At 32.1% G+C, this 14,494-nt stretch overlaps 1 long non-coding RNA gene across 1 annotated transcript; it reads left to right on the top strand.

The window, feature by feature from the left end:
* Positions 1-5,778: 5,778 nt before the first annotated feature.
* On the top strand, positions 5,779-13,890 carry LOC138305561 (uncharacterized). Its single transcript, XR_011205720.1, has 3 exons — positions 5,779-5,865; positions 8,614-8,704; positions 13,362-13,890. It is a non-coding gene; the product is annotated as an uncharacterized lncRNA (long non-coding RNA).
* The last annotated feature ends 604 nt before the right edge of the window (positions 13,891-14,494 follow it).

Genomic DNA, 14,494 nt, shown 5'->3' with positions numbered 1-14,494 from the left:
CAGATTTACTCCGGTTACTCCGGCGTTTCTCCACCAATTAACCTTGCATGTCTTTCCATATATGTGTCCATGGTTGTTGGTGGGACGTTTAACCTGTCAAATCAAACACAATCACATTAACTTTTAACTGATAGGTTCCAAATTGGATTGTTTGCGTCAGATTAAGGTTCAAACTGCACAGGAATTTGAGAGGTCTTGTTTGATAATTTTATTAACAGATTCCTGATGTGTCCCGAACCTCTTGAATCCCCTTTACAACAGACGGCTGATCTCAGACAAGTGTATATGTAATCTTAGTAAAATTGTGACGTTATGAAATAATAGACAAATAAACAAAAATCATATACAGTGGATCCCGATAATCCGGAATCCGATAGTCAGGAAAACTCACATTCCGGACTGAAATGTTTTAATGGATTAATGTTACGATATTGACTTCGAACACAAAATTCGGCAGTCTGGAAAAATCGTTATCTGGATAGGCTAGGATCGGTGTCCGGATTATCGAGAATTCACTGTATGCAGTTGACTCATCAACCGATTAAAATCGATAACGATCGGATGATCAGTGATATGAACGTTTTCTATATCAAATGAATATTGAATCATATTGCTTCTAATGGAATCTTATCTTAAATGCCCATGTCCTTTATCGTTGTCGAATAATCTGCCGGTGATCACTGCATCATTAATGAAACTGTCTATTTTCAGATTGATCGATACTTTCGTACGTGTAATATCTGTCGTTGTATACATAATTGATAAAAATCAGTGAAATAAGGTCGTGTAATGTCAATAGATTGATTGTGTCATAAAGAAATAATGACGATCGCATGATGAAAACAATTTCAGTTTTGTGTTGGAAAATACTATTCCTAGTGAAACAAAAACAATATTGATAGTGAAACTAAAAAATGTTTCTAAAAAACGAAAAATAATATTGAACGTGTAACTAAAAAATGGTAGTTGGAAAATAATGTTGGTAGTGTCCTTCTGAATATCTCTTTTTTTCAAATATCATTCGGAACTGAAATCATATTTACTGACAGGAAAAGGATATTGGCATACAATGTATAGTTGATTAACACTAGAGTTCAAGGAAACTGTTTAAACGTGCAACAAATGGGAAGCTTTATTGGAATAGTTACGTAACAATCCAAATAAATGCTTCTCTTATCAGTGGTATGGAGTCGTAAGTGTAAAAATTACATTTCACTCACAGCAAATTACGTTTCTGAATTATAGAAGTCTACAAATATAAATGAACATTAAAGCATCCTAACATAGATAACGATGGCTAAAATCTGAAGCACCATACAAATACAAAATATCCAGACAAAAATTAAGCAGCCAATGCATGTGTATTTTGATTTTGCCTAGTTATCCAGGAACCTTCGGGTTTTATTTTTGTCGTATTGTTTTCAAAAGCGAATGGACTGATTAATCAGAGATATTTTATTGTGAATAAATTATCGGTTTTGAAAATTTCTGGTGGATATTGAGATCAGATTAAGGAAGGGGAGTCCTCGTAGTCAATTCTGTATTTGCATATATTACAGAGTTATCTGCCCTTGTGGATAGGTATTGATTGTGACGCCATGTGTTTGCGAGCGTAACGTCATACTTTTTAGAGAAAACGACGTTAACTACTCACAAAATAATGACGTCACAATGAATACCTACCAGCAAGGGACGCAACTCTGTTATATGAAAAGACGGAAAAGATAATGAAGATATAGATTACTATAATCTCTCATGAATCTGTCAAGTGGTTTGGGATCACACAAATTTGCTAAAGGTAATTCGAAGTGAGCCAAACCGATATTTGTAGTGTAGATGTAAAAAGCTTTTAGGCTTTATCTTATATCATGGAGATAACATATATATTATATAAATGTTATAAATGATATATATAATATAAATTTTATAAATGATAACCAGGGTGTACTATAAAAACTGTGAAAAGTAAGATAAACTGTACTCCATTTCACCAACCAATCAGAGACTTCCATGAAAATGGCGCTGTCATGATGACGAAATCATGCATTTTAAAACTGTTATAAATGCTTGTTAAAAAGAATGTTAAGTCTGCGTAACTGCAATATTGTAGCTCAAAAAGACCTTTAGAAAGAAAATAGTGTCTTCTTTAGTGCTACAATTGGTGCCTCCTACTGCTAAATGGAGCAAAGTAATGATTATGCAAACCATTATAAAACGTTTGTTTGCACTTTACCGTACTTGTTTGATATAGCTCACTTATATATATAAGGCAATAAACCTGAACCACATAAAATATCAAATTCTCATCAAGGCATTATTTTTTTTTACATAATACATATGAAGGTCTTTCTGAAGGGAATTTACACGGCAAGTCCACAAATTGTGAAGTTGACGTCTTGCAAGCGTCACGGCAGATATTAAGAATGGTAGTTATGTTTGTTTTAGACGAAAATAATGTGAATGCGTGTATATAGTAGGCCGGGCACGTATATTCGTTGTAAGGTCTTTGATGTCTCTGCATTAAATAATACTGCATGGTTTTGGATAATACATGTTCACATCACTTAATATATATATATATATATTACAGCAGTGATCATTTAAACGTGAGAGAGAGGTATAAATTAGTGGTACTAAACTATCAGAAATACAATTAAAATTCTGATTCATTGCAGCTTCGCACATAGTATTTAAGAAATGAAATACGTGACTGACAAAATGCACGTTTCAGGAAATCTGCAGTTAATTAGTCACATATTTCAGCACAATTAATTAAGCAGCTGAACTAATCAAATGTCAAAAAGTATTTACGATTGATCACGAGATTTATTATTTATAAATTTATCACATGCTGTCCTCATTATACAAAGCTTTGTTCGACGATCAACGATAGAAAACTAAACAAAATGATGATAATAAATGATTTAGGACAAAGATAAACATCTGCTGCCTTATCAAAAATCATTTATATTGAATGCGTTATAATAAAAGTCATATTATTCACCTATATTCACGGATTGTGATGGCGCATCATTTTTCTAACACAGGTAAGTTGATCCAGGACAATTTACTGTAGACTAGGGTATACTGGCTACCTTAGCTTAATGGTACATTATGTTGGCTAATGTCGACCTTGTCGCAATATGCATTATTGAACTATCGCATGCCGCATTGTTGCACTTTCGTAATGCGCACTGTCGTATGTCGGGTCGTAAATGCGACAATGCGACAGTGCGACATGACCGAAATCACTCGGCCTAGTGCATGCCTTTACCGAAAGACCTTTTGATTTTTAAAACAGGAATGTAAAATTATTATAATTGACTAGATATTCTTGACTACTTGAAATATTAGGTTATTCAACTTTCAATTTTTTTCTCTGTATGATAATTATCTATACTGTGGAATTATTAATTTTCGTGTGTGTTTCATTTTCGTGGATTTCGTTTTTTGAACAAAATCAACGAATTTTAGTCCCCACGAAAACTGATATTTTTAATGAAAGTGTACAAATGTCAGGTAAGTATAAGTGCTTATATGATGATTAGTATCTGTAGAAAGTCTGTTTCAGGGAGTATGACAATACGTTCAAATCACCAGTCGAAAGGTTTTGTTCAAACAAAAATAGTTTTCAAAATTCGGTACAAACGAATAATTAACTGAGCCATATTCATGAATTTAAGGTTTAAGACCCCGTTTAAACTTGTGATTTTTGTATGACAAGGTCAAAAAGGACTCGATATGTATGCCTTTGTAAAATCAAATTCGGCCAAACCAGCGTTCCTACTATATATCATAGTCACTAGTTAATATAATGACATGGTTAATTGGTGGCAGAAATATACATTTTTTGTACATTTAACCCTGTGGACTTGCAAAAAAAACCTCAATATTTTGCATATTTTTGCGAAAATTAACAAACAACACAACAATTTACGAGTCGACAGTTATATCTAAGATTAAGACGGATACATAGACACTTTATATCAACTAAGTTATATTCAAGTACACCTAAGAAGTGATCAGAAGCATATAAAACTCACTAGTTTAAACAGGGTCTTGTACCTTAAGTGCTAACGAAATTGTAAGATTTTATAATCCTTGAAAATTGAGCCCAACGAAAATAAATGATCTCACAGTAATATTAACAAATAAAATACAGGAAGAATGAAAAAAAGTATTATTTCATGGGTATATACATGTAACCCCATAGATGGTGTAATTACTCATATGTCACAATTTGAGCTTGGTGTCAATTAGTTCGGGCTTTGAGGTATTCTTGAAGCTTTTATTTAATGAAAATGAAATAAAAAAGTTAACGTTTCAATGGCGCAAATAATTCCAGCATTACAGTAATTGACGTCTACAAGTAACGACAGCCACATTCCGCTAATTCATCATAATACGCAAAGGCAATATTTCTTCACATCAATTTTACCAGAAACGTGGCAAAAAATGTGAATTTCACGTGTTTTTCAATGAGAATATCACATGAAAACATCACGTGAAATTCATGTGAAAGGGCCTTCACGTGAATTTCACATGAAGAAATATTCCAGTGTATGTCCATTCGTCTTTCAGGTATCTTGTTCCTTCTGATCAAGTTCATATTATGCAACCATGAGTACTGGAATGAAGTTAAATCTCTCCGAAATTATATACAACCGACCACCCTACCATCTACCACCACCAGATCACTGCTGCAGTGTATGGCATATAGCCAGACTTTGAGGAGTGTTGCTGTAACTTACACCTCGGTAACAAATATGTGTTCCCCGATAAACCTTGTTGCACCCAGCATGACCGCGTATGTTGAGTCTACAGTCTTCTATCGAGGTGAATTACTAACTGTATAACATTCAGAAACGCTAGACAAAATTTCTGATGAAAACACTGTAAACGGACTTATTTTAGCGGTAGTTTTATCTTATCGCTTTTCACTCTGTCTTTGGAGCGTAATTTAAGTAACGCGCAATTATTACAATATTTCCGTATTTCAAGTATTAAACCATCGCATAATTCATATCCGCACTTGTAAGTCATAATTTACAGGATTTTTCATTTGTGCTAAAAATAAGTACGTTAATATGTATGTTCTATGTGTTCATTGTTTATGTTTTTGTGAACATCCGTTACCGTCCTAAATATGTATTTCCATTTGTTCTCTTTCTGTCTTGATAAGGGGCAGATCACCTCGAATATTCGACAATGTTTTTGTCCACACTGAAAGAATTACTTCTTTGTCCTATATTTACTACTTTAAGTAAATCATATCCTGCAAACATATGTTTATTAGGATTTAGTGTTATAAGGAAAACAACCGTTAAAATTACTTCCTTGATCCATACATTGATAGTATATTTATAGTGTTAATTATGGACACTTGTTAGACTCCAGTAATTATCAATTATATATAGGAAGCCAATTTCTCTGTCACTATATACGATTTCAGTTTCGAATCATAGCAAATATTCCACATACTTGCATTTATTCCATATTTGCGTATTACTGAGTTAGCTTCCTTGCGGTATATATTTATGTATTGTTACGTCATTAGTTTGTGAGCGCAATTCACGTCGTAAGACGTTACGATTACGAACATATGACGTCACAATCTATACCTACCCACAAAGGCAGATAACTCTGTAATGTGTAAAAAAGGAATTGGTTTTCGCAGATAAGAACTTAAAAAAAATCTCAATTTGAGTTAAAATTTCGCAATTTTACATTGATCGCAAAGTGACTCAATGTAACCTTATCATGTTATTCTTTTCATATTCAGTGAGATGTCCAGCAGGATGGCTAGCTCACGGAGTATATTGCTACATCTTTTCTGATGCTGAGGAAAGTTGGATGAACGCAAAGGTATAAATATCATTTCTTTTATCTTAAAATATGTTTCGTGTCACAGTTATACAATTTATTTTTCTTAACTTTTTATACGAAATTTGGCTTGCTAATTGGTTATTAATTTTTCATACCACTATGACAAAAATAAATGCCTGAGAATGGCAAGGCAAAAACGTAACATTGTCGTGACGTTGCTATAGAAAAATTGACGTTGCGTATTGATTTGGAAACAAAACTATTGAAAAAAAAAAACAATGTAATTTTCCATTAAAACTTGTATAAATTTATCAAATAGTCTAATGATACGAGCTGCCATTGATATCACTTTTTCAATATGGAGAAAATATTTGTTTGCAACCCTTTATGATAATTCGTTTCGTATATTTGCAAGCAAAGTTTGTTTTTATAACCAATGATACTAAACAAATATTGACATTAATGCATAATTAAGTATAGTAGATATGTAGATACTGAAATGTATCTTCAGTCTGAACAATACATATGAATGAAGAGTCTGTAGTGTATCTACAATAAGTAAAAGAATTAGCACATACACGCATAGATATTGCGGTGTATGGTATCTACAATATGCTCAAGATATAACACACAAGTATGTACACTGGATGATCTATACAAGTCATATCATACATACATGTATATATATTCAAGCATTGATGTCATGCTTAAAATTTATTATTCAAAACAAAATACGTATAAACGAACGATTCCATTGATTTTCAAATGAATATTTCACAAATCAATACGCAACGTCGACGTCTCTATTGTGACGTCATGATAACGTTCGATTTTCGCTCAATTCTCAGATTTTTTCGTCATAGTATATATGTAGTATGAAGAATCAGAATTTGCGAATCAGAAAACCGGATTTAGTATGAAAACAAATGAAAATGAATTATACATATATAATCTTTATTGAATATTCTTTTCATATGAGATTTTATGAAACGATTTTAAGCGATTTGTTTTACTTTGCGAGCCTTTGTGAAGTTCATAAAATCTCATATGAAATGAACATCCATATATATATATGTGATATTCCTTGTCGATATACCATATAGTGTACCCTTAATTGACGACAGTTTCATGTGGATTAAGGTTCAAATGATGTATGTATGCCTATCTTTCTTCAAGCCAAAAAACAAATTGACACTGAAACACATACAATCTAGTTTATATTGCTGCAGTGAAATGGGATCTTTTTGTACAACGCTATATTTATGTAGTGAAATAGAATCTTTCTGTATAACGCTATAATTATCTAGTAAAATGGCCTATCCCTGTATAACGTTAAGAAGACCAATATATTTTTCTTAACTTTTTATACGAAATTTGGCTTGCTAATTGGTTATTAATTTTTCATACCACTATGACAAAAATAAATGCCTGAGAATGGCAAGGCAAAAACGTAACATTGTCGTGACGTTGCTATAGAAAAATTGACGTTGCGTATTGATTTGGAAACAAAGCTATTGGGAAAAAAAACAATGTAATTTTCCATTAAAACTTGTATAAATTTATTAAATAGTCTAATGATACAAGCTGCCATTGATATCACTTTTTCAATATGGAGAAAATATTTGTTTGCAACCCTTTATGATAATTCGTTTCGTATATTTGCAAGCAAAGTTTGTTTTTATAACCAATGATACTAAACAAATATTGACATTAATGCATAATTAAGTATAGTAGATATGTAGATACTGAAATGTATCTTCAGTCTGAACAATACATATGAATGAAGAGTCTGTAGTGTATCTACAATAAGTAAAAGAATTAGCACATACACGCATAGATATTGCGGTGTATGGTATCTACAATATGCTCAAGATATAACACACAAGTATGTACACTGGATGGTCTATACAAGTCATATCATACATACATGTATATATATTCAAGCATTGATGTCATGCTTAAAATTTATTATTCAAAACAAAATACGTATAAACGAACGATTCCATTGATTTTCAAATGAATATTTCACAAATCAATACGCAACGTCGACGTCTCTATTGTGACGTCATGATAACGTTCGATTTTCGCTCAATTCTCAGATTTTTTCGTCATAGTATATATGTAGTATGAAGAATCAGAATTTGCGAATCAGAAAACCGGATTTAGTATGAAAACAAATGAAAATGAATAATACATATATGATCTTTATTGAATATTCTTTTCATATGAGATTTTATGAAACGATTTTAAGATTTGTTTTACTTTGCGAGCCTTTGTGAAGTTCATAAAATCTCATATGAAATGAACATCCATATATATATATGTGATATTCCTTGTCGATATACCATATAGTGTACCCTTAATTGACGACAGTTTCATGTTGATTAAGGTTCAAATGATGTATGTATGCCTATCTTTCTTCAAGCCAAAAAACAAATTGACACTGAAACACATACAATCTAGTTTATATTGCTGCAGTGAAATGGGATCTTTTTGTACAACGCTATATTTATGTAGTGAAATAGAATCTTTCTGTATAACGCTATAATTATCTAGTAAAATGGCATATCCCTGTATAACGTTAAGAAGACAACTCGTCCCATAAATATGTAATACATTAGTCAATTCGGCAACAGTATAAACGTGAAGAGTTCTTTTTTGTTTACCTAAACGGGTTTTCTATAGCTCCGTTATCTGCAGCGTTTGCAGACCGTTCTATCATGTATAGGATTTTTGATAGCGTACACAACATTGCTGTAATCGATTTTTACTTTCTCTATTGTTTAGGCACTTTGCAAAGACAAAGACTCAAACCTTGCTACTGTTGAAACAGAAGAGGAAAACACGTTTTTACTGAAAATAATATCGGAGAAGGAAGGTAATTTTTCCTTGAACTTACACATATCTCGCTCGCATATGCTAATATGAAATTGCGTGCGGAGATAATTAAATACGTAATTTTCTTCCGTTGTTATTTGAAAATGATGTTTTCGAAATTATAAGTAACATTAACAAAATGTATGTAATTTACTTATTTATCATTATAGAATTAGTTGAACGGTAATGGCTATCCGAAGCTCTTCTTGCAGTCTACAGACCTATGAATGACAACTGTTCATCTGCATATCAACTGAAACGTAATATGATATAAGCTGTTAAATCTAGAAAACTGTTAACCTTGATATGAACTAACCAATATTATGACTCAAGCTCTTGAAGAAATTTCTCGTTTTAACGCGATACATTATTTATCTATTATGGCCTGGTTGAGACGGCACTATTGCCTTATAGTAGTGTCTCATGATGAGATAGTGCCCTAGCCTTCGGCTCGGGCACTATTCCATCCCTCGACAATACTATGAGGCAATAGTGCCTCTCAACCAGGCCATAATGGGTTTAGTACATCACTCTGACATGAGACCGTTTTCCATGTCATCGCAATAGAAGCACGTTAAGCGATAGGCCTACCTCGCAACGCTATCTTCATTTCCACACCACGTTGTTACATTAAAAGTACAACATATAAATTGTGGCAGAGATATGGGATACTATAAAAACGGGATTCAGCTTAATGAAAATTAAAAGTAGATCAATATAGAACATTAGTGAACTGTCTTCTGTAGAAAAGCTACATTTGCCTCCATCCCCGCACAAAACAGTCTGTCCGCCATCTTGACGTCTTGGTCGAAGCGCAACGTTATAATGACGTCATGTAATGGTGACGTCACAATACATTCATGTTCAATTTCGCGCCACTTCAATAGTGCCCGCTTGCCCGGGCACTATTGCAAATAGCATCCATGTGTGTAGCCAATCAGAATCCAGTATTCTGTCACGTGATGTACTGATAGGTTTTAACGCATAAGTAATATCTACTTTTAACGAGGTGATTATCTACACTTAACGAGGTGATTATCTAGTTTTAACGAGGTGATTATCTAGTTTTAACGAGGTGATTATCTAGTTTTAACGAGGTGATTATCTAGTTTTAACGAGGTGATTATCTAGTTTTAAACGAGGTGATTATCTAGACTTAAGGAGGTGATTATCTAGACCTTAACGAGGTGATTATCTAGTTTTGAAGAGAGTATTTAACGAGGTGTTATCACACGTTAGTAATATAAAGTTTAAAACAAGATGATTATCTAGTTTTGATTCGATAGTAATATCTATTTTAACGCGTTAGTTATCTAGTTTTAAACGCGTCAGTAATATCTAGTTTGAACGCGTGAGTAATATCTAGTTTTAACGCGTTCAGTATTATCTAGTTTTAACGCGTGAGTAATATCTAGTTTTAACGCGTTACGATAATTTGGGTATTTTAAACGAGCGTGAAATATCTAGTTTTAACGCGTTAGGTGATATCTAGTTTTAACGCGTGGTAATTATCTAGTTTTAACGCGGTGATTATATAGTTTTAAGCGATACTGATTTTCAGTTTTAACGCGTTAGATTATTATCTAGTTTTAAAGAGGTAATATCCTAGTTTTAACGAGGTGAATTATCTAGTTATAACGAGGTAATATCTAGTTTTAACTAGCGTTGATTATCTAGTTTTAACGAGGTGATTATCCTAGCGAGTGACATATCTAGTTTTAACGCGTAGAATTATCTAGTTTTAACGCGTAGGTAATATCTAGTTTTAATGAGTGAGTTATATCTAGTTTTAAACGCGATACATTATTTGGTTGAATATCTGCGTTTCTAACGAGGTGATTATCTAGTTTTAACGCGTTAGAATATCTAGTTTTTAAAACACGTCAGGTTAATTATCTAATTATAACGAGTGAGATTATCTAGTTTTAACGCGATTATTATCTTTGTTTTAAGCGAGTTTTCTATTATTAGTTTTAACGAGCGTTAGAAATATCTAGTTTTTAACGCGTCAGTAATATCTATTTTAACGCGTGAGTGATTATCTAGTTTTAACGCGATACATTATTTGGATTTTAACAAGTTTTATATGAGGTATTATCTAAGTTTTTAAAGCGAGGTAATTATCTAGTTTTAACAAGTCAGTCTAGAATATCTAGTTTTAACTATGCGTGATATATTAGTTTTAACGAGCGATGATTATCTAGTTTTAAACGAGTTACTAATATCTATTTTTAACGAGGTGATTATATAATATAACGAGGTAGTTTTAACGCGAGGTGATATCTAGATTTAACGAGGTTTTATCTAGTTTTAACGCGAGTGATTATCTAGTTTTTAACGAGGTGATTATCTAGTTTTAACGAGTTGATTATCTAGTTTTAACGAGGAGATTATCTAGTTTTAACGAGGTGATTATCTAGTTTTTAAACGAGTGTGATTACTAATCTAGTTTTTTAAGCGAAGGTGATAATTTAGTTTAACGAGTTATGAATATCTAGTTTTTAAACGAGGTGATTATCTAGTTTTAAACGAGGGATTATCTATTTAACCAAAAATAAATCTAGTTTTAACGATGTGAATATCTAGTGTTTAACGAGGTGATTATCTAGTTTTAACGAGGTTGATTAACAGTTTTAAACGTGGTGTTTATCTTAGTTTTTAACGCGTTATGTATTATCTAGTTTTAACGAGGTGATTATATCTAGTTTTAACGCGGTTATTATCTAGTTTTAACGAGGTGATTATCCTAAGTTTTAACGAGTTGATATCTAGTTTTAACGAGGTGATTATCAAGTTTTAACGAGGTGATTATCTAGTTTATAACGAGGTGAATTATCTAGTTTTAACGAGGTGATTATCTAGTTTTAACGAGGTGATTAATCTAGTTTTAACGAGGTGATTATCTATTTTTAACGAGGTGATTATCTAGTTTTAACGAGGTGATTATCTAGTTTTAACGAGATTATTATCTAGTTTTAAATAGGTGATTATCTAGTTTATAACGAGGTGAATATCTAGTTTTAACGAGGTGATTATCTAGTTTTAACGAGGTGATTATCTAAATGTTTTACGTAGTGTGTAAACGAGTAAATCCTAGTTTTATAACAAGGTGATTATCTAGTTTTAACGAGGTTATTATCTAGTTTTAACAGAGGTGATTATCTAGTTATTAACGATGTGATTTATCTAGTTTTAACTCGAGGAGATTATCTAGTTATAACGAGAGTGATTATCTAAGTTTTAACGAGGTGATTTATCTAGTTTTTAACGAGGTGATTATCTAGTTTTAACGAGGTGATTATCTAGTTTTAACGAGGTGATTATCTAGTTTTAACGAGGTGATTATCTAGTTTTAACGAGGTGATTATCTAGTTTTAACGAGGTGATTATCTAGTTTTAAACGAGGTGAATATCTAGTTAATAACGAGGTGATTATCTAGTTTTAAACGAGGTGATTATCTAGTTATAACGAGGTGATTATCTAGTTTTAACGAGGTGATTATCTAGTTTTAACGAGGTGATTATCTAGTTTTAACGAGGTGATTATCTAGTTATAACGAGGTGATTATCTAGTTTTAACGAGGTGATTATCTAGTTTTAACGAGGTGATTATCTAGTTTTAACGAGGTGATTATCTAGTTTTAACGAGGTGATTATCTAGTTTTAACGAGGTGATTATCTAGTTTTAACGAGGTGATTATCTAGTTTTAACGAGGTGATTATCTAGTTTTAACGAGGTGATTATCTAGTTTTAACGAGGTGATTATCTAGTTTTAACGAGGTGATTATCTAGTTTTAACGAGGTGATTATCTAGTTTTAACGAGGTGATTATCTAGTTATAACGAGGTGATTATCTAGTTTTAACGAGGTGATTATCTAGTTTTAACGAGGTGATTATCTAGTTTTAACGAGGTGATTATCTAGTTTTAAACGAGGTGATTATCTAGTTTTAACGAGGTGATTATCTAGTTTTAACGAGGTGATTATCTAGTTATAACGAGGTGATTATCTAGTTTTAACGAGGTGATTATCTAGTTTTAACGAGGTGATTATCTAGTTTTAACGAGGTGATTATCTAGTTTTAACGAGGTGATTATCTAGTTATAACGAGGTGATTATCTAGTTTTAACGAGGTGATTATCTAGTTTTAACGAGGTGATTATCTAGTTTTAACGAGGTGATTATCTAGTTATAACGAGGTGATTACCTAGTTTTAACAAGATTATTATTTTATTTTAATGAGGTGATTATCTTATTTTAACGAGGTGAATATCTAGTTTTAACGAGGTGATTATCTTATTTTAACGAGGTGAATATCTAGTTTTAACGAGGTGATTATCTTATTTTAACGAGGTGAATATCTAGTTTTAACGAGGTGATTATCTTATTTTAACGAGGTGAATATCTAGTTTTAACGAGGTGATTATCTTATTTTAACGAGGTGATTATCTAGATTTAACGAGGTGATTGTCTAGATTTAACGACATTATTATCTAGATTTAACAAGATTATTATCTAGTCTTTAATGAGGTGATTATCTAGTTTTAAAGAGATTATTATCTAGATTTAACGAGATTATTATCTAGCTTTAACAGGATTATTATCTCGTTAGAAAAGATAATAACATTAACCATCTGATCCATTCTGTCTGTTACAGCCGTACTTCCCAACCCTGATAACAGTTTGTGTTACTGGTTCGATGGTACTGACGTCGATGTGGAGGGGCAGTGGGTTTGGTCTTCAACCAATCTAGAAATAAACTTTAAACCCTGGACTGATAGTCATCATTTGGATAGCATATATACGAACTGTATGGTTTTAACAGCAGCTAATGGCTGGAAGGACGGCGACTGTACATTCTCGTGTTCTTTCATCTGCAAAACATAAACAATCACCTATAGAAAATATATCTTTTGTAGTAATATAGTAATACTGACATCTTCCTCAACCATTGTCCATTATTAAGTAAAATACTAATTCGTCTGCTCCTGTTTCGATATATGAAAGTTATCATTCGCCAGCGGTGCAGCACTTTTAATATAATTTGCAAATAAAGTTAAAAATGAAAAAAAAGAAATACACGTTGCTTAATATATGTTAACAATAGTAAAAAGTCTTTATAACCTGCCTGACCTGCTATACGTGATATGTTTCGTAATATCAATATTATAACGAGATTATGTGGATAAAATTCTAAGTAACTACTTAACTCAACTTGGTTAAGGGGATTAATTTGAATAAATCTTTTACGTTATGTTGATATATCACAAAATTCGAAGTGTATCTCATCATAAACCGCTCCATAACATGGAACACTTATTTAAACCAATCCTTATAATCTAATTTACTTAAATGTCTCACTTCAAAATTCTTCAAGTTCTTTTTGGGACTCTTTTTCGTATAAAATCATTACGCCGTTATTGCAGCCAATCAGTAGAGACTTTACAAATGCAAATGTGGTAACGCGCGTTATTAAATTTATCTGCAATCTTCGGAAAATTATAGGACTATAAATGCTCTAAGAAGGCAGTTTACTGCTTAGATAATTCTATAATTTGATATATTTTTGGTATTGAAAATTTTCATGTGATTTATCATCCAATTTTCACATTGGGTTGATAAGTCGATGACATATATGATTTTGTTTTTGTCCATTATTTTCTAACAGATTCTTACTCGGATTTCATGTACACGTGTCGGAGATAGGATGTCTGTCGGAAAGCGCTCTTAAGATGATCGGGACATTTCTTGAAATGGAAAAAGTGTAGTAAACAATAAAATATCTCCCGA

Source organism: Argopecten irradians, chromosome 13 (genome assembly GCF_041381155.1).
Source record: "Argopecten irradians isolate NY chromosome 13, Ai_NY, whole genome shotgun sequence".
In the NCBI taxonomy this organism is placed as follows: domain Eukaryota; kingdom Metazoa; phylum Mollusca; class Bivalvia; order Pectinida; family Pectinidae; genus Argopecten; species Argopecten irradians.
The sequence above is the reverse complement of the archived record's forward strand: the minus strand, read 5'-3'. Positions and strand labels throughout refer to the sequence as shown.